This window comes from Acinonyx jubatus, chromosome A1 (genome assembly GCF_027475565.1).
Source record: "Acinonyx jubatus isolate Ajub_Pintada_27869175 chromosome A1, VMU_Ajub_asm_v1.0, whole genome shotgun sequence".
In the NCBI taxonomy this organism is placed as follows: Eukaryota; Metazoa; Chordata; class Mammalia; order Carnivora; family Felidae; genus Acinonyx; species Acinonyx jubatus.
Genome location: NC_069380.1, coordinates 169,083,600 through 169,110,957, shown reverse-complemented (window position 1 = coordinate 169,110,957; position 27,358 = coordinate 169,083,600). Strand labels below are relative to the sequence as shown.

The following is a 27,358-nucleotide window of genomic DNA, read 5'->3' as shown; positions in this document are numbered from 1 at the left end:
TATAACCTTTCACTATAATAAATAATAACCATGAGTATAATGGTTTTTGCTGAGTTCCCTGAGTCTTCTAGCACTGTGTTGAACCTGAGGATGGTCTTGGGGAAACTCAAACTTGAGACTGGTGCCAGAGAGGGTCTTAAGGACCCTCTGACCTTGCATTAGGTTTTAAAAGTGAAGGTAGTCTTAGATACTCCTAATTCTTTGCACTAGGTCACTCACCTTTTCTTTCTGTCCTGGAGCCAGGGCCCATCCTGAGGTGCATTAGCTGGTGGTGGGTGGTAGAGAAAGCCACACCTGTTTTTGTTCTATAAGATGAAAGGGAAGGGAGGTATATGTCTACTGAGCTCTTTTCTTGTGGGCCTGGAAGATTAGATAAACAAAGAGACTCTGATCTCCTTGTCAGTAGAACCTCATGCCTGGTGATAGTTGCCTGTCATCTCTCTGCTATCTGGTGGGCTGATGGGATAGAGGGCTTGGAATTTTTTTAAAAGTTTATTTATCCTGAGAGAAAGAGAGCACAAGCAGGGAAGGGGCAAAGAGAGAGGGATAGAGAGAATCCCAAGCGAGCTTGGTGCTGTCAGTGCAGAGCCTGACAAGGGGCTTGAACTCATGAATCATGAGATCATGACCTGAACCGAAATGGAGTCTGAACCTTAATTGACTTAGCCACCCAGGCACCCTCAGAGGGTGTGACAATTAAATCAGGAAGTGGAAAAGGGAGTGATAACTCCCAGTTCAATAATGGTTTTTGTTTTATTTTTTCTTTTATCTCCATTCTTAGACTAAATTTTGTTTTTGCTATCTGACAGTTCTCTTTCAGGTGAGGTATATTCAACACCTTTATTATCAAAGGGTGGATTCCTTAAATCAATTTTTCAGTTTATATAACAAGTAAATTTACTTTGGAGGAGTAGTTTTGTTATGAAAACCTACTATGCTTTTAGAGTGGCTAGCAATGGGAATTCTTGGAGTGAATTAATGCAGATTTGGATATACAGTTAATTTTCATTGTTGCAGTTATAGTCTATACTGTACTCATGTTGTGTTTTATAAAGCTGCCATATACACTGAATTAGTGAATACTGAACCATTGCCCCTAGGGAAAATACATGGTTAGTTTACTGCCAATGACTGGTCATAGCATTATATCAACTGATCAATAACCTTGTTTTATGTATGCTTCTCTGTAAAGACACCTTATTTAATATACTGTTGATTCAGTAACTTTGACCTCGTGGCCAATAACACTACAACTTATGCCTGAGAGAAGCTTATCTAACACATTTTTTTTTCTCCCTTAAGCACATCACAGCCTTCTTGCACTCAGGAGCACTAGAAGCACTTTGACACTACTCTTGGGCCCTTTTAAACTGTAGAACCACTGACAAAAGGCACAAAACTGTGAACAATGTGCACTAAATAGATCATGAAAAGAATACTTACTTACAGTATGAGAGCTGAAACAAGAAGTCAGAACATTGCGTTGTTTGACCTCATCTGGGAACTTGCACATGGAGCAACTCAAATTTTTTGCACTCGATGCCTACTAATGACTGCAAAAGTCCTGCGAGTATTGATTTTGGGCTTACAAATAGATTTTAGCAAGTAGGCAAATTCACAAATAACGAGGATTGACTATCATCTGAGGAAAATGATGATTGTTCTAAAATGTCTTTAAAAGGAAATTGGTACTTTGGTTATGATGTTAATGTCTCTGTAAGAAATGAGAGCTTCTTATATTTTTCCCCATCATTCTGAAAGGGATAAGGCCAGAATCCCTATTCCTATGACCTACCTAATGTGTCAAATGTGTGCTATGAGAAGTCCTCAGTCTTGGTAAGGAATTTGGCTTGTTTGCTAGATGGTATTCCATGTGAGGATCCATGGACTCTGTATCAGGAATAAAAGTTATTGTGAGGAGAGAGGTAGAAAAGGAAAGAAGAAGATGGTTTCTAGGTACTATTGATTAAAAAACAATCTGTGAGTCTACTTAGATAGATTATGACTAAAGTAGTAAGATCAGAGCCTCTCCAGTGATGGACTGATCCAGACTGCTTTTCCAGCTATTGTAAGGCATGACAGCAGGGCTCCACTCTTTTTTCCCCCCAATAAAGACTTTACATCTACATATTTGTAATAGAGATGCCATCATCTTTCTTAATTGCTTTGCCAGAAGGTTCTGCGAGTATTGCTACAGTTCATGGATGACCTCTGAGCTGCTGACTGCAGTAGATTGAGTCTTCAATCAGGAACAATAATAATGGTAGTGAGTACTCATGGAAAGCTTTTTATGCTCTAAATTCTGTTGTAAGCCCTTTACATTTTTGAAGGCATTTCAACCTTATAATAGGCCTTTGAGGTTAGAAATAGTATCATTCCCAGTTTCTGGATGAAAAAAATGAGGCATAGTTTAGGTAATTTGCTCCAGAAGACATGCATATAGTAAGTGACAGATTTAAGACTCAAACAAGGCCATCTGCTTACAGAGCTCATACTCATACTGTTCTTTCTCAAGGAAGAAGCAAACTTAGAAAATTTTTAAGTTCAAATTTCACTTGTCTAGATGCTAAGATTAACTTTTTTAAATTGAACTAAAAACTGTATAATCTATTATAAAATAAAACAAAAATGAGATGCAGTTACTGACAATATCTCACAGTGTAGATTTGGGTAGTTTGGGTTTATAAAGTGTTTATCCAACTTTAGTGTTGGATAATTAGTGTTCAGTAATCTGATGACCCGTATGATAATCCTCATGTGCAGCAAGTAGAACAGGGAGAGGATGTAAGGATCCATTTGTGAAGGTCTTCATATTACAGACAAGGAATATGGACAAAGGATTGGAGTGCCCAGTGAGATGGATAGTGAGAGACAGAAGTCTAGTGTCCTTGGGGAGGATGGCCAGGGAGGAGTGTGTTACTACAAGAACTCAAAGGCTACGGCCAGGGTGACTGGTAATCTAAGAAGGGCTGGATAGACACAAGGCCAGAGGAAATACTGAAGGAAAGCTGAGCCAGAGAGGAGTCAGAAGCCAGAGGGGCAGATAGATGTTGAGGTTAAATTACATGAGCAAGACAGGGAAGCCAGAAATGGCAGAAGTCAGCATAAGGAGCATTTCAAAAGGAAGGACTGAGAAGTCAATAGCAGGTCAAAAGTCAATGGTCAGTTTTGGACAACCTAAATCTTAAACAGGCAGGTGAATTGGAGCTGCAGAATGGTGGGCCCAGTGAACCCACAAGGGGTGTGGATAAGAGGCTGGTGTCAACCCGGATGGAGAGCTACCTGGTAGGACAGGAGGAAGGGCAGATGGGGCACAAGGATGGAAGTAGAGAAGCCAGAAAAATGTCCTTGACACATTTCTAGATAGAATCAGAGACCTGGGAAGAGGGTATTCCTTTGTTTGGGGAAAATAGATGGGTCCTTTGGTTACCCAGGAGTTCTATTTTATAATTTACATAGTTGCCTTATCTTTAACCAGAGCGATGTCTCCTAGAACTTAGTTGCTTTTGGGGGGAGGAAGGATGTTTCATGTTTCTTTCCTCTGTGTGCAGTTAAATAGCTATGCCTTATGCTGATACTTTTTCCCCGGGTAATGTATGATTTTGTGGGGAGAAGGGAGTAAGTGTTGAGAGTTTTGTGTAGGAACTTTGTATTTGAAAGGGAGAGTGGGAATGAGCATTACTTTATGCTGGGGAGGAGATCAAAAAAAGCGTTTAAAAAGCTTTGAATTCAACTTTGATTCATTCGTTCAGTGAATTGTGGTTGAGCTCACTTATCACATGGAGGATTCTGCTGTGGGAATTATTCTAGTGAGAAAGACAGATATGACCCCTGGACTCCTGGAAGCTACATTGAGTTGCTAAGTTAACTGAATAAAATTGTCTTCTTAATTTTTGGTGTCCTTTAAAACTGAAAACCTCAGAATGTACTGAAGTGTAACTTCTAAGCTCTGCTGTAATTATGCCATGAATGATAGTAAGACTTTCTTTCTTTCTTAATTAATTACATAAGACCACTCTCTTCTTCTGCAGGTAGAAGGTACTATTCTCCTGAAGGGACATTACTATTGCCAGTTATCTTGTAAAAAAAAAAAAAAAAAGTTTGTCCAAGAGTAGAAAATGAAAGGGAATTAGACCCTGGACCCTAGGGAAGGATAAACAGTTCTCTGGGGCCTCAAGTCTAGTTTCCAGGACCAAAGAGTCAAGAATACTTTCATTGGTGGGAATAAGTTGGTTTCTGTCCATGGAATCCGCTCTTGGATTAGTCAAGGAGATACCTGGATGGGCCTAGAACTGCTGACGTTGAAAGGAACCATGGCTAGTAGGATTATAATTTACTTTGTTTGCTACATTTCAATGACTTTTCTATGCTCCTTTAGTAGAAAATTTGTCAAAAGTTGTCCTTTGGTCTCTGCTCTCTCTGTAGAGAATTAAGAGGATAATTGTGCATTTGGGATGCAGCTGTGAAGGCAGCATGGCAATGGGTACTATACTGGATTGAACAGTGCCCCCTTCCCCAAATTCATGCTATCTCCAGAAGCTCAGAATGTGACTTTATTTGGAAATAGGGCTATTGTCGATGTAATTAGTTAAGATGACCATACCCCATAATTCAGTATGACTGGTGTACTTAAGAGGCACAGCGACAGACATGGAAGAGAATATGTGGAAGACAGGGATGAGGCAGAGATCGGAGTGATGTGTTTATGAGCCATGGGGTACCAAGGATTGCCAACAACCACACCAGAAACTAGGAAGAGTCAAGGAAGGATTCTCTCTTTGAGCCTTCAGAGAAAGCATGGTCCTGCTGAGCCCTTGATTTCTGACTTCTAGTCTATAGAACTATGAGAGAATGACTTTCTGTTGTTGAAACCACCCAGTTTGTGATCCGTGATTATGGCAGCTACAGAAAACTACTACAGACTCTTATTCACATGTGCCTAGAACATACCATTAAAATGATAGAAAGAGGACTGTATTCCCTTCTTCTAAGAACCATAAGAGACTCTTAAAAAAGGGTTTATGCGATCTGAAGAGAAACTAGAGCACGAGAGAGAGACTCTTAAAAACTGAGAATAAACTAAGGGTTGATGGGGGTGGGAGGGAGGGTAAAGTGGGTGATGGGCATTGAGGAGGGCATCTGTTTGGATGAGCACTGGGTGTTGTATGGAAACAAATTTGACAACAAATTTCATATTAAAAAAAAGATGTACATTTTACATTTCTGAAAAGGGGGTGGGAATTACAATTATAGCCTACATTTTTAATGTAATTGTTTCAGGAATAATCTTACCTCAAACAAGACAGGACCTTATTTTCCCCCCACAGTTCAATTAATTTTTATTTTATTTCATTTATGTGGCACACACTTAAGATGTCCTCATTCCCTCACCCCCTAAGATTTATAGCTACATTTCAAAGTACATGTGTAGTAAGTACTACTGTGTGGAAGGGGGTAAAGCTGCATTTGTCTGGGCAGCATCTTTCCCCTCTGGGAATGTCCATCCTCCTCTCTAGGTATCAGTCCTTGGTCTCTGTGGGTCTGTTGAGATTCTCTGTTCCTTTGCTCCTGGCCTTCCAGGTCTATTGGTATTCTTTGGTAAGTGCAAACCATGCTAGGTTATAGAGATCTCTAGGGTGTTGTCTAAGGTCCTATTTCCTACATTAAGTAAACAGCTTCTTTCTTTTGTTGTTTGGGGATTGGATAGAATATTTTTTTAATCTCTACCTTTTTGCTGTCACCTCTCTTCCATGTGGTTATGAACACAGCCTGGTGGCTCTGAGTGTAAGGTAGGGAAGGGAAAAGTGGGGAAATATTGGTGGGAAATTATCAGTTAGCTTTCAAAAATGCTGTACATCTACATTTCTCTTCTAGAAAAATAATTACTAAAACTACCCCTCAAAAATCCTATAAAAGTCCTCTTTCTTTTCTAGGTGGCCCTCTCAAGCTCCTCCTACTCACCCACATCACCATGCTTTGCGTCTCCATCCAGAATGTGTTCTTCGAGGACAGTAACTCCCACAGGCAAAGCAGCATCTGGCTGTGTGGGTGATCTATTCTTCAGCCTCTCAAAGTTGTGTAGGTAAGTCTCGCTAAAGTTACTGCCTCCTCCATCTTGGATTTGCTGCTTGTTCCCCCCATGATGTTCTCTGTCCTTCCAGGACAATCCTACTATCTCCAGGTTTCTCAGGCACCTGCACTGGCACAACAGTCCACTTGGAATAAATCTCTGTTGGGCCTCACATAAATCAAATACTAAGTAGCTCATTGCTTAAGGCAGTAGGCAATGTGGGCTGGTTCCCATCCTGGAACTGCAGGCACATTTTCTTTCACCTGAGAGTCCAGGAAAAGTCTCAGAGTCACTCATGTCTGGCTCAACGGAGAAGCTAGACTAAGGCAGCCAAGGTCTGTTCAGGTCCTGTGTGATGCCATTCATGGACCATCTCTGGTTTCTGACACCATCTAAGTCCTCCCTAGCTTCTAGAGTAGTAGCTGTGAGTTCTCTTTGTGAGCGCAGTCTAACATGCAATATCTGTTTTTCCCTCAAGCAAAGAAAAATGAATGGTACAGGTGCCTTGAAGCTCTTAGAGATTTTGGAACTGTGCAGTAATACCCTTCATGGGTTTGCTGACCATTGGATATGCGAAGTTAAGCTGTAGAAGAGAATCTCTCATGTCACAGAAAATAAGGAACTTGGAGAGTTCAGGGTAATGGATGTGGGTGAGAAAGAAGATAGCCATTTTATCCTTGACTCAGATGGAAAGGGCTAACCACTTAAGGGGTAACTAACAGAAGAAACCAGGAAGGAGTCCAAACAGATTTACTAGCCATTAGGGCCAATGTATAGTTGTAGCTTCAGAATCCCATCCTTTTGAAACTTGACCACTCAAAGATTACTCCATAATTAATCAATTTATTTTCTTTGGGGATCCCTTTTTAGATATCAGATACTTTCCCAAATGACAGCATATCTCCATTTGTACTAAGGGAACTAAGAAAAGGATTCATGTCTTTGCTTGAATCAATAAAAAAGTAGTCTTCTTTCATGGTTGGTGGGCATGGTGAAACATCAGGAATCAAAGATAGAGAGCTATGAGGATGGAGGGGGAAGTAGGACTCCTCACATACCCACTTGCATACATTTCTCTTCATAAATCTCATTTTTGCTGAAGGACTAAATAATTGTGGGTTTGATTTTTAAGAGGCAAAAGAGTGTAATACTAAGAAGTTAGAGGTATTCTGGTCATGTCACATTTGGCCCAACTCCAGAGCAGAACCATCTACCTTATGTGACAATGTCTGGTTGGGGCAAGTCCTAATGAACTGCTATGTCATCTTCCTACTTATTCAGGAGTGTGGGGCTTGCTTCACTTGATTTGTGGGCTTAACAGAAGGACACAGTCCAAGGACTGGCACTACCAGTCAAGAGAGCTTGGCTTCCTTGGCTCTCTTGGCTGCATTGCCTGCATCATCAGTGAATTATTTGAGTTTTAACTAGCATTGATGTGCTCATTTGAGGTCTTACATACCAGATATCAATATTTCAAAATTCTCTTTAAGAGGTTTTTTTCCATATACCAAATATTTGAGAGGAAACATTCATCTGAAATACTAAACATTTTAAAAGGGGGAACAGATTTTTTTTTTTTTTTTGCATAATGGGAATGAAGAAACTAATCTTTTTGGAGAAAAGCACTTTCATTTTGAGTAAATGTGCATGAGTCCTATTTTGCTACTGATTGCACATTGGTAATTCTTGACTTGTACCATTTCTGACTTGTAATCTAAGTCTAAACTTAGATACTTTGGATTACTCAGATAGTGGATGTGACTGTGTCTCTGTAGGATGGTTATGGTATTTTGAGTATAGTGCTGGATTATTTTGATCATTCATGCTAATACATTCATTCAATGTATTGTGATGAGCTCTTTCTCATCCACACTCATGTTTCCCTATGTTCTGAAGAAAATTTATATCCCAAGCAATGCTTATAGGTATTTTTGTTGATGGGGAAGGAGCATGAAGGGGACAGTTTATGGTCACCTTAAACTTGAGAAATTCTGGGTTAAACAAAAGTGAAGCAGGTGTCTTTGTTGAAAAACTTTTCTGAACTGTTCAATATGCTGTGTACATATTTTGAGTCTCTAGTTTTCCTCTCCTTTTTTTTTTTTGGTAGAATATCCGTTAATATTATTCAGGATCCTTTTTATGTCAGAGAGTTTGGGAAACACTAGTCAATTCTAGGGATACAATGAGATGCAATTGTTTAATCATGACCAGAGGGATTTTAGCCTCTCACCAGATGGTTGTGAAAGTAAAGCCCCTGGAGCAACTGTTAGCTCCTTTTTTGGAAGGCCTGATGAGAAAGATGTCTCTTTATCTCAGATAGCATTATATAGACTTTTAGAGAAGGAAAACGAACCAGAGGACCTGTAACTCTGTGGCTTTGGAATGCTGTCTTTTAGAGCATTTTATTAATTAACATACCTTTGTCAGAAAATGTTAGACCGAATTTTAAAAATTATCCTATCTACTGTTGTACAACAATTTCCCCATATGTAGTTTGTTAAAACGACAAAGGTGTCACAGTCTCTGTGAGCTGGGAATTCAGGAATGACTTAGCTGGTTTGTTCTGGCTAAGAGTCTCTTAGGAAGTTGTAGTCAGGTTGTAGGCAGAGACTGCAGTCATCTTGAGGCCTGGCTGGGACTGGAAGGTGTGTTTCCAAGATGGCTCACCTACATGTCTCTTGGCAGGTGACCTCAGTTCCTCACCACACGTATGTCTCCTTAGGCTGCTTGTGCGTGTTCATGACATGATAGCTAGCTTCACTGACCATGAGTGATAGGGGGAGAGAGAGAGAGAGAGTGAAAAGGAAGCTGTGGTGCCTTTCAAGATCTTGTCTCTGAGGCTGTATACTGTCACTTGTGCTTTATTCACTTAGAAGTGAGTCACTAAGTCCAGCTCACACTTGAGGAGATTTAGGTTCCACCTCCTAGAAGGAAAAGAGTGAAAGAATTGTGGACATATGTTAAAGCTACCACAGGAGGTTTAAATAACAAGGACATGAGAAGAGGCAAAATAGGGCACTGCCTAGACTATTTAGTTCAGCACATCAATGCCATCATCAAGAATCCAAGTTGTTTCCATCTTCTGTTCTGCCATGCTTAATGACTTGGCTTTGTGTTCAGGTTAGTTCCCAACATAGTTGTGAAATGACTGCACAAATACCAGCTGTCCTGTCCAGTCACAATATCCAGAAGAACAAATGGATTGCATCTTCTTGGTGTCATGATTTTTGCATAAGGGAACCTTTGTTGGGAGCTCTCCTGGCTTTCTGTCTTGCTAGTGGGTCAGAACTACATCATATGCTCAAGACTAAACCAATCACAGACAAGAGGAAGGAGATGGCCATGAGTGTCTTAGGTAGACTTTTGTAGACTCAGGGTCAGGACATGTGCCCTGAGGTGGTGGACCCTGAAACAGATTAGAGTTCCCTTTACAAGGAAGGGCAGGGAATGACTACTAGGTTGACAATGAACAGGTAGATTGCCATGGATCCTTCACCTCCCTCCATAACAGTCTTCCAGTCACCATGCCATGCGTACAGGACAATGTCACCTCTTTTGTAGAATATAAAGGCTTAGGGACGCCTGGGTGGCTCAGTCGGTTGGGCATCCGACTTCAGTTCAGGTCATGATCTCACAGGCCATGAGTTTGAGCCCCGCGTTGGGCTCTGTGCTGACAGCTCAGAGCCCGGAGCCTGCTTCGGATTCTGTGTCTCCCTCTCTCTCTGCTCCTCCCCTGCTCATGGTGTGTCTCTCTCTGTCTCAAAAATAAATAAAAAACATTTTAAAAAATTAAAAAAAAGAATATAAAGGCTTATACTTTAGACAGAAGATCAAACCTGGGGAACCCCTCAGCTGTTGTTTATATAAAACTCATTCTAGTTAAAAGGTCTTAAAAAAAATGAGAATATATAATCTCAAAACACATCTTTAATAATATTCAGTGTTGTTGGAAGAACAGGTTAGAGATGAAACTAAATTCACCACTCACAAGAGAACTATTATACCAGTGGGGGTAGGGGTAGGGCTACATTTCTTCCCATTTGGTGTTATTAACAGAGTAAAATTTGCCATTTGTCCTCATGGAAGCCTAACACTGAAAGCAAAGTCTTGAGCTGTGTATTAAATTATCTAGTATTGAATTGGCTGTCTTATATGTTATTTCTCCTCAGTTTCAAACTTCTCAATGCTCTTGGTAAATTAGAGCCCTGCATAAGGCATTGCTCTTGCTTCTCTATGCTCCTGAGACCTGCAGAGCTATTCAGGTTTTCAGCATTGCTCACCCAAAGTGAATCTCTCCAGCATTTTGTCATGTCTCAGCTTCAATCCGTTTTAGTAATTTCATGGAGTTTTTACAACTGCTGGACAACTGCTTGAGACAAATTCAAGGGAACTGAAGGGAGAGAATAAAGCAAAAATATCTGCCCTTCTTAGGAGAAAGGCTAAACTTGCTTACTGCAGAGGAATTTGGCTAGGTGCTTTGCATTTAGTATGTTTTTCTTACTACTTCCCTTCCTTCTTTTCCTCATTCACTCATGTACTTATTTAGTTTTGAGTCTACCTAAGGATTTCAGTTTCTAATCACTCAAGGAGCAAGTGAATGACTGGGAGTAGAAAACATTGTTTGCCACACAGGAGTTACCATGACAAATGGAGTAGCATAGGAATTCCAGCACACAGAATTAATTCCCTAAGGATTTTGTGAGCCCTGAAATTGTGTAAAAGTTGCTGTACAGATTTCTTATTTCCTATAGAATTCTGTCAGTCATGCACATGTTAAGAGAAAGAAAGATTTAAAAAAAAAACCAATTTGACAAAATCAGGGAATCGAGCTTAAAAGTGTCTAAATATTTGTGGCCAGCACAAGCTCCTTAGAGCATGTGGTGGGGAAAGGCCCTTGACCAGAGGCCAGACCTCTGTAGACGTGGTTTGCTGTTGTTGGCTTCTGAGGCCCTGAGGCTGACCACCAGGGTAGGTGGAGGACTAAGGACTTCTTGATTCCTCAACCCATTGGCTTTCCCCATTAAAGGGCTTTGGCAAAATTCCGTACTGTCTTAAAGTTTGCCTTGTTTGGATTATATATTTGCTCCAAAAGGCATAGCACTTTATAAAATATTCATATCATTTCACAAGATTATTTTGCCAAGATTGATTTGGAACTAAAGGCGTTGTAGGACCCATAAAAAGTTAAGCTCCCACAGCTAGCTACCTGTTCACGGTCAATCCAATAGCCATTTTCCTCTCTTTCTTGCAAAGGAAACTCTAATCTGTTTCAGTATCTACCTCAGGATAGATATGCTGATCGCTCACTCAGGAATACATCTCGATCAATATAAGTCACTCATGGTAATTCTCCTCTTGCCTGCGATTGGTTTAATCTTGATCATGTGACGCAGTTATTTCTACTTGTAAGACAGCAGAAATAAATGTATCATCTAAAATATCATTTGCTAAATGATCCTTTTCCTTTTTTTGTTGGGGGGGGTGGGATTAGAGAGAAGAGTGTTACCTACTCTACCATATTGGCCCTGATTGGCTCTAATTCTAGATACAAAACATATACATTTATTACACCTATCCTAATGGAAAACAAGTGTATAATGATTTAAAGAGTGCCATGTTAGACAATGTTCCAGAATAGGTGTGCGTGTGTGCGTGTTTTAAACTGGGACACACATACTGCAGGGGATACATGAACATTTTCCAGAGAGTATGTAAGCTAGGATTGTTTTAAGGAACAAACTTCCATTCTTTAACTTCTAAATGAATTCTTTCTTAAATTGGCCACCTAAGAATATGTCTGTAATCTATAGGTTCTTTCTTCCCATCTCTCCTTCTATAGTTACCTCCCTCCCACTTTATTCATTCTAAATTTGACTCTGATGCATTGTTCAGGACTATCAAGGTGCCCAAGGGACAATTTGAGACTTCACAGCTCATAGGGAGCATTGTGTGTGTGTGTGTGTGTGTGTGTGTGTGTGTGAGAGAGAGAGAGAGAGAGAGAGAGAGAGAGAGAGAAACAGAGAGAGAGAGCGCTTCTAATAGAAAAATCTTAAGTGAGAAACATGTTATTTCATCAGGTTTCAAACTAAAGTCAAGACTCCTTGCTTCCATTATATATGTTAGAATTGGAATTCAGAAGTCAGATGGTTAACCAGGAACACAGATTAATACATGCATTTCAATTAAAATACAATGTCAGATATTTTTTTTCTGACAAAAATTAAGTCTGTTTTGCCCAACGGATTTGAAAGTGAGTGCTTTAATTGCTATTTTCCCCCTAAGGACAGACAATTTCTATAAATTAAAAAAGCTAAGTCTGAGACTTCAAGATTTTGAGGAAAATCTATTTAAAGCATGTATATTATATTCCAGAAATCACAACCTTTTCAACTATTTAAATTTATGATAAAAATTCTAGATGTTAAAAATTTGTGGGGTGTAAATAGTTTGCAAAATTCTTTTAGGGGATGTATGACTAAAAGTATTTGAAGACTTGTACTCCAAAATGCCGTATTATGTCAGATGGAGAGGTATAGGAGTAGCCCGTGGCAAAATTGTGAACTGAGGAAGCCTCTGGCGTTTATCCCTCCTTCTTTCTCCACTCTAACTTTCCCCTGGAGAGTTTGTTTTCAAGATTTCTGGCAGCAGGGCTTACCCAGTCCAGAGCCTCCAAGGCTGCAGATATCTCCATAGTTCTTGCTCTTCATTCCATTCTGGGTTTCATTCCCTCAGAGCCCTGACCTCCAAGAGCATCACTTGACTCATCTTTTAAACTAGTCTACCAGGTTATATAATGGACATTGGACATTCTTTTATGACTGCCATCATGTGGTTTGGAAATTTCCCCATCATTTGGGTCTTGATTGTATGCTAAGCCTGTCTCCCATGATAAAATCTGAAAGCCCAAATACTCCCTTTTCCAACTCCTCATAGTAATAGACATCATCACTTCTAAGCACTTGACACATAGTAACTCATTTAATCCTCAATAATCTTGTGAAGTAGATACTATTAACAAATTGATGCCGTTCAGGAACCTGAAGCACAGAGAGAGAAAGTAACTTGCTCATGGTCACACAGCAGGTAATTTGAAAAGCCAAGATTTGAACTCAAGGAATTTGATTCCAGAATCTAAGTTCTAAGTCACCATACAAACATACATGGCCCAAGTTCAAACACATATAATCACTGCAGACTTGGGTTCAAGAGCTGGTATTTAAGAAAAACAGTGACAAGATAGTCCACCTAGGACTGGGAAGAGCCACTGTCCACTACCTGGACTCTCTAAGGACAGCAGTGACCATGAGTCCAGGGCTGGCTCAGAGTGCTGACCACATAGAATGCAGCTTGGAAAGCCAGCAGGGTAGTTGTGGATCACTTCTAGAATGTGCCTACGATTGTGGCTTTGGCCATGCAACTGTCTACCTGGTTCTCTCTTTCTTCTGATAGTCCTGAGAAAACTTTTCCTTTCTTTCTTTCTTTCTTTCTTTCTTTCTTTCTTTCTTTCTTTCTTTCTTTCTTTCTTTCTTTCTTTCTCTCTCTCTCTCTCTCTCTCTCTCTCTCTCTTTCTTTCTTTCTTTCTTTCTTTCTTTCTATCTATGTAACTATATAACTCTTTATAATTACATTTAGAACTAGATACTATATAGAATATATAGCTCCTATATATTATATCAGCCAGAATAGGCTCCTATTGCTTACAACAAAGGACCCTGATGGTGAGCTTTTAAAGGTGGGGGGGGGGTTCTTTCCTTATATTCTTTTTGGCTTCCACCAACATCCCCTGCCTGGATCATGTGCTCAAAACACATTTGTTACATGAATAATGACATGATGGACAACAAGGTGTTCGTGGGTGATAATAACTTACAGGGGCAACTCTTCTAGGAATATTAGCATCTAGATGAAGCCCTTAATGTCCCAAGGCACTGGTTGTAACCTACTAATGGGCCTTGAAATCAATTTAGTTGGTTGCTGTTAGCATTTTAAAAAATGAAATGGATTCATTTGTAACAGAAAACATTGGAAAATAGAGTGCAACACAGGTAGGAAGAACAAATCTTATTTCACCAAATGTTTGCTTTGATTGTGTTTATGTTTTTATTATGTATGAGCCTGTGTGTAGGCATATGTTGGGTTGTGGGGTTACTATGGGCTAAAACTGATTGAAAACCATGGCCATAGGGTTCATGTGACTAATAGTGTGTTATATCTTCTGACAGAAGAGCGGTGGGAAGGATTGAGAGATGGTGTTCCGAATTGCCTTAATGATTGTTGGTACCACAAAATACGAGGCAGGTCCAAGAAACATGTAAATATTTTCTCACACTGTAGTAAGGTGGAAAGAAAAGGCCACAATTCACTTTGCCCCTCTCACTCCCCTGCCACACAAATACCTTTTTTTGGCAAGATGAATTATATCTTAATCATCTATTCTAGAATACAAAGTAATTACACCTGGGTGAAAGGCTAATAAAACTTGTAAACTGGGGTACCTAAATAGTTCTGTTCTCATACAATTTTTTTGTATATAATTACTGGTATATTTTCAAGTATAAAATATTCACAGTAATATACCAGTATATCTGTATTCCATGAATTGGCTTTCATCTACTTGCCCTCAGCTTCATCCACATGTGTACCTCACAACTTAACAGGGTGTGTGTGTGTGTGTGTGTGTGTGTGCACCTCTAATGAAAGGGTACACTTAGGTGACCAGTCTTATGTTCCTAACCTGAGTGTCCTTGGACATGGCTGCCTAAAATTTGGGAAGGCTGTCTGTAGCGAGGGGCATGCGGCAGAAAGACACACAAAAGGCATCAAACCACTTTGCGTGACATGGAAGTGTGCTGGGGAGAGAAGCACTGACTGAGACCCAAATGCTCTTGAGCCAGTTCCCAAGACAATGCTGTGCCCTTTTCCTTCGTCTGCGATTGCCTTCTTTGAAGCTTTACCCAAACCACTCCAGTCAGTTTTTATTTGGCTAGTGTCTTAGGTCAGGTTCCCTAGAGGCTGACTCTGCGAAGAGAAATCATGGGCAAGTAATTTATTAAGGAAGTTCTCCCAAGGGAAGCAGGAAGGAAGTGGAGAGAGCACTGTAAGAGAAGAGTGTGAGGTGTGATTTCAGGCCAAGTCTACGGAGGGTAGAGCTCCCTTGACCAGAGACCAGAAAGCTGGACTTTTACCATCCTGTACCAGTCATTGGCTTAGGACTACTCTGGGGGAATGCAAACTCCCAGGCATGTCCAGCTCCCTGTGTGTGTTCATCTCAGCAGCCTGAGCTGGTCCTCAAAAGAAAAGTCATGATAAGGCCACAGAAAGCAACAGCACAACAAAACCAACACAAAGACACAGAAAAGGTCAAAGGGATCCAAGGGCTTCAGGGTGGATTTGTAACATTTACTATATCCAGTTAGATTGGCTATCTGTGCCTATACTTAAAAGAACTTTTTTTTTCATGTAGAATGATTTGATATTTGTTTAATATTTGTATATATTGTGAAAGGATCACCACAGTAAGTCTAACATCCATTACCATATATGGACTTTTATTAATGCAGATGCATAGTTGAAGAGAATAAGTGAAAGTGAAAAGCAAGATTTTTACAAAAATTAGGAAGGCTACTCCCAAGAGTGATGTTGGGCACATTCCTAGTTTATATCAGAGAAGACTACACATTTAAGCTTCTCAAGTTTAACTAACTATCTAAGATGGAAATGTTCTGCCTTAAAGATGTATTCTTTAAGCAGAAGAAGAGAGGCTGAGAACTCTATTTTTCAATAACTACTTCCGCTAAAGACCTACTGATGTCTTGCCTACATGGTTCTCTATGGTGATCCTTGGATCTGAAGTAAGAATATTTCCCTTAGCCTCGTGCCTACTTTTGCACTTGACTGCTATTTCCACTTCTATTTTTTCCTATTTATTTTCTAGGATACTTGCATTCACTTTATCCCCTAATTCAAGCTGGGAATCCTTTTAGTTTTTAAAAGTATATCTTGAATTTAAGATGCCCTCGTACATCATTAGGTAACTTTAAAAGCTGGTATTATTTCAGAGTGGAATCTGTTCTACTTCTCTTATCCTCTCATACCTTGTTAATCTTGTGTAGTGATAGGACCATCCCTACTATCAGAGCAAGAGATGCTGAAAAGAGAGAACTGAGAAATTGCCCTTTTCCTTTTGTGAAGTAGAAAAACCTGTTCTCAGTACCCATCATTTCTCTGCCTTATTGTCCTATTAGTTTCTTCTTTTGGTTTCTGGTTCTCTCCCTTCTGGTCATTTGGTGTCATCATCTTATTCTTTGGTCATATAGGGTCCTGAAGTACAGTCTCACCTCCCTGTTAATGTGGGAAGATGCCTATTTAAATCTTAAACCTCCTTTTCTCCCATTACAGTGTACCTACCCTGACTTCTATTTATACAAGGTCATTGTTGCTGCTAGGAGATAGCTTGATGCTTTTGTCAACTAGTTTGTGGTAATGGATTAAAGACAACATATTAGTCCCACCATCTCCCCAAAACACCTGCAGATTTAAGAGGAATACTTTAATAGGACTCTCTCAATGAGGCAATGTAGTGTAGTAGAAGGAATGAAGTCTTGGATTTGAAATTAAAGTGACCTTGGATCCAATCAATCTCTTTCTTATTCCCTAGGAGATCATCTGTAGTTATGTAACCTCTCTGAATCTGCCTAACTTGCCTTTATAAAACTATAAAAAAGGGATCCCAACACTTACTTACCTCCCATATTTTTGGGGCTATTTAATTAAAAATTATAAAGCGTATCTAAGTTAGTGTCTGATAGGTAGTAGATGTCTTATATATTGCAACTAATACGTTAAAAACACTGTAAACCAAATAATGCTGGTAATCTTCATGAACAAATATTTCTTAGGCACTTTGTACAGAAAGAAAGAAATACAAGTGGTACCTCTGAAATTAGATTCTACTTCATCTATGCACTATACCAGGTGTTTTATAGTCTATTCACCCAGTAGGCAACTCTTCATTTATTTGTTAACTTACTTATGGACTTAGTAGGTACAAAAGGCTGGGCTGGGTACTCTGAAAGATATAAAAAATGGGTACATAGTCCCATGTTGGCTTATAATTGAGTGTGGCGAATCAAGTCTTTAGGCATTTTGGATATTGGAAAGGCAAGATATTGATCCTCTTTGAAGTTTGTCTGTGAAAGTTCAGAGTCCAAGAAAAGAGACAAATCTGTATCTTTTACGAAAATTGAGGAATAGATCATTCAGATACATAGAATAGATTATAAGTCAAGCTCCAATGGTAAGGTCAGTAACTGGACACAGTAGATAGGCAACAGATTAGTAGTCAAGGGCATCAGGAGAACAGGGGAATGTGCGGAGTGGATAAAGAGGCTTAACAGGTAAATCATGTTCACCTGAAATGTGGCCAGGCAGACCCTAGCCCATCTTGGGTTTAGCCACTTGTGGGAGTCACACCACGCTGAATGAGGGAGCCAGAGAGAAGAGTATGATAAACGAAGAGAGGAAGGAAAAAGCTGACGAGTGTTGTCCTAGCAACTTATACCAATTCATGAAATGGGAAGAAAAAGTGGACAAAAAGTGAAAAGACTGTTTTAGTTTAAAAATTGGATATTCTAGCATAAAATTTGTAATGTTAGAGAAATTAAGCTTACTAGATGTACATCTGTATAAGGTAGATGGTACAGTGCTTACCGTCTGAATTTTAGAGCAGAAAGACTGGAGATTACGTTTGTTCTTGCCACTTATCAGCTGGTTACCTTTGGAAAGTTATTTGGCCTATTCACAACTTAATTATGCCATCTATGAGATAAAAACTAGAATTTGCTCATGGGATAGTTCTGGGTACTAAATGAAAGGCTGTGTACATATGTCTCAGGACAGGGTGTGGCACATAGTAGGTAGGCAATGAGTATAAGTTATTTGGGGTTTGGATTTTACATGTCTGTCTGGAGGTCTCCTCAAGCTGATGCAGCCTCTAATATGGTTGTGACTATTTTTATGTCTCTAGCTGTTCATAAAAATAACTTTCAGACACTATGACCAAAGCCAAAAAGAAGTTATGTTAAGCCTGAAGAATAGTAGCACACTTATGAGTCATTTAATCTCTTTGCCATTTCTTTTTCTTTCGTATTTGTGAATTATTTATGGGATTTGTGCTTTTGGGAAAAAGTCCAAACACATCTCCAGCTCACTCAGGCTCCTGGAGGGTCCCTTCAGGGACCAGAAGGATTTCTGCCACATAGGAGGTGCTTGGTCAGGATTTGTCTTAATGAATGGCATTGTAAATGTGGATGATACCAATGCAGATATTTGGTATTTATTGGATTGAACTAGCAATAGGTAACGTTCCTGGGAAAATGCATAAGTCAAAATAAGGAAAGCAAATAGGTCATTTATCCATCAATTTACTCAGAAAAATGTATTGATCAGCTGGCATGTGGCAGACACTGCTCTGTGCACTTGGGATAATCCAGAATAGTGGGTGAAGGGATGATTTCTAGAATACTTGGCAGCCAGTATCACTTGAACGCTAATGAGAACTACCACTAGTGATGGTAGAGGTGCTTTTCTCTGCCAGGTGATGCTCCCCCTGAAGCATCCTGGACCAAGAAGGGGCTGGGGTGATAGAAGACCATTTGAGGGATACACACCAGTATGTATATAAGGACGAGTCAGAAATAATAATTTTATATTTGGAAACTTGTGTTTTAGAAAGCCAGGTATACTGATGCATTCTGGCAGTGAACAAGACAGGTAAGTCCCTTCTCATGGGGTTTTCTTTTGGGCAAGTTACTCCAATGGCATTAGAGGGCTTCTCTCCTGGGAATGCCTTGTAGTCTAAGGTCTTGTAGTTTAAGGCCAAGTTCCTCCATTCCACAGTCCAGGGCTGTGATAGTGACTAACAGCACCATGCCCAAACCCATACTTGGCAAGCATTTTTATCCTTAGCATCAATCATACTGTTTAAACCTTATCTTAGAATTAAAAAAAAATATTTTTAGAAGTGGGGGGACAGCAAAGAGAGAGAGTCTTAAGCAGGCTCCGAGCTCAGTGTGGAGCCTGATGAGGGGCTTGATCTCAAGACCCTGAGATCATGACCTGAGCTGAAATCAAGAGTTGATTGCTTAACCAACTGAGCCACCCAGGCACCCCTTAGATACAAGTTATAATTTACCATAAACTTCTTCTCATGGAGGAAGCCGATTCTGAGAAGTCTGTGGGTCCTTCTGAGTTGTTCAGTTCTTAACATCTTTTTGGTTGTGAGGATACCCTCCTACCATTCCCCCGTAATAAAGACAGCAGCCAATTAATTCTCACACATTGACTGTCTCTGATATTCCCTGTGAGAACTCTCATTATAGAAAAAAGATGATTTAACTTACCCTTATAGAGAAGTGACAAGTTCTTTATTTAATCTGTATTTATAAACATTTAAAATGCTTTTATGTCAGAGACTAAAATTAATGTTATCTTTCTTTGGTACCAGAGTGAAAATTCAGGGAGGTATATAGACAATCAGAAGTGCAGATGGTTTTACCAGGGTATAATCAGGATAAATTTGGCTAGCTGAGGATAATTGAATTTAAGGAAATGGAAAATATAACATTAGTCTACGAAAAATTCAGTCATTTATATTCTCTTGTAAATGTGCATTATATGATAACAGTAAATCATATGGTGCCTGCCCGAGACTTACTAATCAGGTCAGTCTTAGATGTGGAAAGAAGGAAATCACAAAGCTGTGGCCCAGACATTTAAATTATAACTGCCTACCTAATCCACAAAAGGAGGATTTTATGTTTAGAATTGCAGGGATGATAATGCAATGATGGCAGAGCAATCTGTATCCAATTGTGGCTCACATGTTCATCACAGAACTGTCAGATGAATTGTTACTGTTAGATCTGTTATCTATCTTTGATTGGAAAGACTGAAGAGAACATAGCTTGGTATTGAGGCTCTGGGTGGAATTTGTATCAGAAACTGAAAATGACATGTAGATGGGATATATTTGATGTGTCAGCCCTTACAGAAGGATAATGGGGATTTGCACAAATATACTTCTCTGCTGTAATCTCTGTTCAAGTATCTCTGTTGTCTTTTTGGTGCTTTTAGATCATAAAGACTTAGAAGCCACTTGGGCTGGAAGTGGCTTCACATGGGAAAAGCAAATTTACCACTCAGTTCATTATCCAATGATATAGCAAGCTGCTCAATTCAGTGATAGAGAAGCTGGTCATATTTCATTTTGTAAATGCATAAAATAACTCTTTAATATATAATCCTTTAATTAAGCAATCTTCAGTGTAAAAATCAGTGTTGTTTAAAATACTAATAACAAAACCAAGCCCAAATGAGCACTTTGTTGTTCTGCTCTTAATCAGGGAAGAAACTCAGCTCTATCTTCTTGCACCATCTCAGTTTTTCACAAGAATTTGTCTTTCTCTCTGTGCGTATATAGAGGGGTGGGAGCTAGGAATATAACTTTAAAAAATTGGTATTACTGACGAAGGTAAGGAAAGCAAATATTATACAGGTAAAAACAGACACAACCTCAGTAAATTTTTAAGAGCAGTTTTAAGACATGTAAGAATTCTAAGTTCTTTGCTTTTAAACCATAGGCTTATATATTTCCTAAATATTAAGAGATTACTGGGGACGTGGAGGTGGGGTGGGCTAAATGTGTGATGGGCATTAAGGAGGGCACTTGGAATGAGCACTGGGTGTTATATGAATCACTGGGTTCTACTCCTGAAGCCAATCCTACACTATATGTTAACTAACTTGAATTTAAATAAATGAAAAAAATAAAAAGACTATTAGTAGATGTGTTACCCTAATTTTTTTCCCTAAACAATAGAAGTACTTCCCTATTTGTAGAAGTAGGTAGATGAAGTGATTTTACTGTCCCCTCCTCCTCTTCCCCTCCTCCCCTCTTCTTCTCACTCCCTTCATCTCTCTCCTTCCCTTCCTTTCTTCTTCTTTTAATTTAACAGGTATTTATTGAGAACTTGTTATGTAAGATATAATAGTCTAGGTATTATGAAGTTAAAACTTTAGGATCACATGATAATAATTAATACTTACTTAAGTGCTTATTAGACTTTGGTTATTGCAATTAGAAAACATATTTCTATGAAATCACCTACAGACAGGAGGGCTAAATTGCTTATTAATTTTCTTAGATTGATTTGTACTTTTGTGGCATTTTAACTTTGCAATTTAATTGACCCTTTAAGTTAAATTATGTCACTACTCTGCCTGAAATTCTCCAGTAACCTCTCTTTCACTCCAGTAAAAGGCTAAGTTTTCACAATGGCTGACAAGGCCCTACACGATCTGTCACGTTGCCTCTCTAAATTCATGTTATTCCTTTCTCTCCCAAGATTATGGAACGCAGCCAAAGTTGTGCTTGGAGTAAAATTCATAGACTTGAATCTCCTCACATTAACAAGAAAGGATTTTAAATTGTTAATTAAGTATTTAATTCAAGAAACAAGAGAAGAAATCAAGCAATCAAATTTCACTAATCTTTGATTAGTGGGAATGTGGGTAATTTAATTTTCTTCTTTGTACTTGTATGTCATTTGCTACATTTCCATAATAGCATATATTATTTTTTAAATCAGTAAAAAAATATTTTTTTCAGTGCAGAATAAAGAGTTTAGGTTAGCAAAAGGGAGTCTATTAATAATGGAGAAAAAAAGTTAGAGTAAACCCACTAAGCTTGGAAAAAGAGAAGATAATTCAAGTTTCATAGTCTGTCCCACTGTTTGAGTCATAATAAGACTGTGAAGTAATCATGGAAAAGTTAGGATGCCAACAAAGAAGTCTCAAGAAGATATCAGCTAGGACAGAGATGAGCCAAGAAAGCAGAAGGAAAAACAGCATGTTTAACACAGAAGGCAGCCACATTAATTTTGTCAAGCACGGGAAAATTAGATTACAGAGAAGGAACATAGGAAAATATGTCTGTGTTGAGAACCAGCTCAGATTCTCTTCAGGAAAAAGTCAAGCAAGAGTTCACTTTTGGTGTCATGTGGTGTGCGTTAGACTGTAGAATTCACTGGCAGAGTACTTATTTTCAGTACTGGACTCGTTGTCAAAACACTTATGTTCCAATTATGTTTTTAATATTTACCAACATAGGACCATGGCCAGATCATTGACTCTAGTTGGACAACAGTTTCCTTATTTTAAAATAGATATACAAATATCTGCCTTTCCCATGTCACAAATTGTGGTGAAAATAAAATTTCATCAGCGCAGGAAGTGCTTTGAAAAATCACAGTGTGTCATTAGAACGTAAGATTCTGTTTATTTTTAATAGTGGTGTATGCTGACCTCTGTTAGAGCCAGGTTTGATTCTAATGAAATGACACCTGTCCTTCAAAACCAATACTATAATCAAGAATTCAATAATACTAAATGACATGTATGATGATAAAATTTACTGAATATTGAAAGAATAGATGGTATCGGGGCACCTGGGTGGCTCAGTCGGTTAAGCCTCCAACTTCGGCTCAGGTCATGATCTTGTGGTTTACGGGTTCGAGCCCCATGTGGGGCTCTGTGCTGACAGCTCAGAGCCTGTAGCCTGCTTTGGATTCTGTGTCTCCCTCTCTCTCTGCCCCTCCCCCCTCATGCTCTGTCTCTCTCTCTCCTTCAAAAATAAATAAACATCAAAAAATAATAAATAAAAGAAAGAATAGATGGTATTTAATTGTGGGTTCCTGGACTCTCAAGGAGGAACAATAAGGAATTATATTGTGACCCAAACATCTGCTGTGAGTTCCTATCCCTGCCCTTTGCCCCACCCCAGTGTCTAATAGATTTGCACTGAATTTTGCATTATTAACACTTTGAACAGTACACAGGGGTATTTGCTCAAGATTTTTTGGTGGAAAACAAAGTAAGTACAAAGGTCAGTCTATTTGTTAATTGATGTTAAATGAGGCTAATCTTAGTCAAATGTAATGGGGAAATCAGAAGCTATGGGAGGCAGGACATAAAATATGTAAGTTATTCCTCAGAAAATGAGCAGATACTCTGGTTTAAGTGGTTGGTGGCCTTTCCTGTGTTGATTATCTAAGTTCACGCATAGACATCTGGATATTCGTTGTTACTATATTTGTATATGCTGGTTGATGATCAAATATACAAACTTTGTAGACTCAGGTATCCAAATGGCACTGGTACCTGTTACACAACTTCATTTGGATGTTCCAGAGGCATCTGAAACTTAACATACCTAGAATAAAATTCTTGATTTTTCCCGCAAAAATCTGTTCTTGCCCTAGTCTTCTCCATCTTAGTAAATGACCACCATTTACTCAATTGTTAAGCCAAAACCCAGTTACAATCCTTGATTCTTTGGTTGCTCTCCATCTCTAAAATGTGTTGTGATCACTTCAGTTTATCTCCACTGCTGTGACTACTCCAGCATCTTGCACACACACTTTTTCAACAGCCTCCCACTAATCTCCCTGCTTCCTCTCATGCTGCCCTGCTCGGAAATCTAGTCTCTGCTTAGCAGTGAAGATGGTATTTTTAAAAACATAAAAAGAAAACAAAAATGTTGCTCTCTTTCTTAAAATACTACGATAGCTTTAAGTCACAATTATGATAAGATCCAAAGAATTTACCATGAGCTGTAGCGGGGTTGATACTCATCCAGGATACACTGGTACAGCCATATGGATTATTTACAGACAGCGCCCAACCTGATTGGCTGATGTTCATGCCACATGAGGTGTTCTATATTTTGTCTATTACTCCTGCTTCTAAGGCCTTACATGAGCTAGTAGTTCCCAGCTGGAGAATTTCAAATGTCCTAGAGGACATTTGGCAAAATCTGGAGACATTTTGGGTTGTCACAATTGTGGAGTGTTACTGGCATTAGGGAGGGGCCAGGAGCAAAGCTGAACACCCTGCAGGACTCAACACCCCCCTGCAACACAGAATCATCTGGCCTTAAATGTCAATAATGCCCAGGATGAGCCACACTGAGATCACTCTTATCCCGGCCAGCCTCATCTGTACTGCTCTCTCTCTCTCTCTCTCTCTCTCTCTTTCTCTCACTTATTATGCTCCATTGCCTTCTTGGTCTGCCTGGCAAATGAATACTCCCCCAGGAGTTCTCTATCATATTATTTGTTTAATTTTTTTTTCATAACACTGAAGCTGTCTGATGTTACCTTGTTAAGTTATTTGTTGTTTTTTCTCAACCACTCTGACCTCGAGTGTAAGTTACATGATAGAAGAAAGTATTTCTCTGCCTCAGCGTGGAGAGCAATGCCTTGATATTTGCTGTGTGTCTATCTGTCCCTTTCATACCCATCCTTCTCCCCCAGACTCACTTATTTTTCACTATTGCCAATTCCTAAGCTCCGCTCAATCCCCAGTCTCTAAAGGGTGTAGTGAGGTTTTAGGATAATATAAGCATATCAGTTTCACACATCATTGGGTAATAAAAAACAGTCAAAAGTGTATTGATTAGTTTTTAGTCCCCATCAGATTGTCTCTGAATTAAAATGACTGCTTTGTCGACATCCCCAGCATCAGCAGCATAAAGCAACTTCAAAAGGCATGATAACTAAAGCCATCCCCCTGAGCCTTCTACTTGGATGATATTCTAAGACTTGTTCACCAAGATTGTTTGCCTAAGCATCCTGTGCTTAACTTGCGTTATAACTTTCCTGGTGATTAAACATCTTACAATGCTATTACAGAAGATCTGATTTCAATTTACCCTGATAGCTGTGTAAATATTGTGATGACTCCTAACTTCATGTGAACAGCCTCCCCATCCTGACCTTGACATAACTCCACTCTGGTCATAACCTTAAGGCACATACCCACAGGGGTGTCTGCTCTTGTCCATCAACAATTATAGTCTCGGTGCCTGAAAATAAAAGACATTCAGGCAGCCTGGATCATCAGTACAGTAAAGAGCTGGCCAACATTTGAGTTGCTTTGGAATCAGTAGGTTAGTTTGTCTTTGAAATTAGGAAACCAGGTTAAATCACCAAAGTACTTGTAGGGCACCTAGGTGGCTCAGTTGGCTAAGCTTCTGGCTTCGGCTCAGGCAATGATCTCACATTTTGGGAGTTTGAGCCTCTCATTGGGCTCTGTGCTGATAGGTCAGAGCTTGGAGCCTGTTTGGGATTCTGTGTCTCCCTCTCTCTGCCCCTCCTTTGCTTGTGTTTTCTCTCTCTCTCTCTCATAAATAAATAAACATTTTTTTAAAGTAATTTTGCTTTTGAAAAACTGCTTGGTTTTCCATTTGGTTTGATTCTAAAAGGTCAAATTTCAAGGAAAATCACAACTAAATCCCCCAATTTCACCATATTTAATTTTGCTTCAGCAGGACCTCAAACAAATGAATCAAAAAAATCAAAGCAAAACGAAACAAAAGAAAAAAAATTGCACAAGGTGTGCTGACAGAAAATGTAAACTGATTTTAAGCCTTAATCACAGAAATGTCCACTTTTCTTGAAACAATAAAATTGTTCATCATAAACAGAGCTATTTATATTGATTATATTTAATATGCTGTATTTGAAGTAAGATAAGCCAAGAGTTTTTCAAAAATTATTATTCTATTATTATTTACAAAACTGGAGCAATTCACAAATTGGAGTTACTGTATTTTTTAGACCTCATAAAAATTCTGCTCTTTTGTCTCATGATAACTATAAGATTGTAAAAAGAATTGTGAATGCTCAGGCAGTCCCAAGATTAAATGGTAAATCAGCTACTTAAATTCAACCCTTGAGATAGATGTATCTTCAGACACCATTTGATGTGGCCTTAATTTTCCATTGTGTTATTTTTTTTAATGTTTGTTTATTTTTGAGAAAAAGTGTGAGCGGGGCAGGTGCAGAGAAAGAGGGAGACAGAGGATCCAAAGCAGCCTCCGCCCTGACAGCAGAGAACCTGTGGGGGGCTTGAACTCACTAGTGGAGCTGTGAGATCACAACCCGAGATGAAGTCAGACACTCAACCGATTAAGGCCATCCAGGCAGCCCCTTAGTTTTTCATTTTCATGCTCTAAAATGACTGAATAGTTTCCTTGTAAGTTTTTGCTTTGGAAATAAGGAATAAAGTTTCAATAGAAACATTTTTAAATGATATTTGACTGTCCCCTGAGATAATGCCCAGTGATAACCTATAGAGGAGAAAGAAAGTGTTCTGAGAGCTTATCCATTTTGTCTTTGATCGGTGAAACAACTGTACTGCTTCTTTTCTTAAAAGCCTCAATTATTTTCTTTACTCAACTTACAGTGTACACAGAATCTCCCAGCTGTCCGAGTATTGCCCAAGTATCATGTTTTTGTGTTATTTCCCTATTTAGTTCTGAACTTTTATATGGTAATCACAGTGAAAGCAAAGAGCCATTTTGATGACTGGACAGAAATTATTTGCAGCTGCAGGGCTTTTTAGCCTGTGTTTTGTTTTCCTGGGATTTGGATGATCTCTTCACCTAGACAGGAAGGTCTGGCTGCAACTGCCATATAACATAGCAAACCTTCTGACTGAGCTGGACTTGCTGAGTCGTGTCATGAGACCTGCTGCTGCGATGTCAGTGGCAAACATAGGGAATCAATAAAGTTGTTTTCCACTGGAGTTCTAGATTTTCTCTAATTTAGTGCTTGGTTCAGTTTTTCAGTATTTTCCTTTCATGTAGTAGAAGATGGGCTTGACTTTTTAAAAAAATTTTTTTTAATTTTTAAAAAATGTTTTTATTTATTTTTGAGACAGAGACAGAACATGAGCAGGGGAGGGGCAGAGAGAGGGGCAGACACAGAATCCAAAGCAGGTTCCAGGCTCCGAGCGGTCAGCCCAGAGCCCAACGCGGGGCTCAAACTCACGGACTGTGAGATCATGACCTGAGCTGAAGTCACTTAACCAACTGAGCCACCCAGGCGCCTCTGAGCTTGACTTTTATTAATAAAAGATTCACTAACCTTCACATCCTAAGAAACCCAAGTCCTCATAGGGTTGACGGAAGCCTAAACCAGTGTCATGGATGGTTGCTCTCATGGATGGTTGCTCTGGGGCAGCCACTCTCCAGAGCCTCACGTCAGTCTTCTGAGTGGTTTTCTTCATATGCACAGAGGAGAAATCAAGTTTTTGAATACATAAGACTGTAGGTACTCTGCATGTTAAAGTCTTGACCTACATTTCCTTCAGGCAGTCTCACTGTGTTCTTTGCAAAAAAGGGAGGAAGTTGAATTTTTTTCAATATATCTCAACCCTCTTATTTAA

At 39.2% G+C, this 27,358-nt stretch overlaps 2 long non-coding RNA genes across 2 annotated transcripts in view; one reads left to right on the top strand and one right to left on the bottom strand.

The window, feature by feature from the left end:
• LOC106973158 (uncharacterized) overlaps positions 1-6,078 on the top strand; it is a 196,546-nt gene extending 190,468 nt beyond the window's left edge. The window contains exon 10 of the long non-coding RNA XR_008300091.1: positions 5,934-6,078. This is a non-coding gene — a long non-coding RNA (uncharacterized LOC106973158). The remainder of the gene's footprint in view (positions 1-5,933) is intronic.
• Positions 1,795-27,358, bottom strand: LOC128316344 (uncharacterized). Its single transcript, XR_008300095.1, has 2 exons — positions 27,058-27,358; positions 1,795-1,890 (listed from the first exon to the last, which is right to left on the bottom strand). It is a non-coding gene; the product is annotated as an uncharacterized LOC128316344 (long non-coding RNA).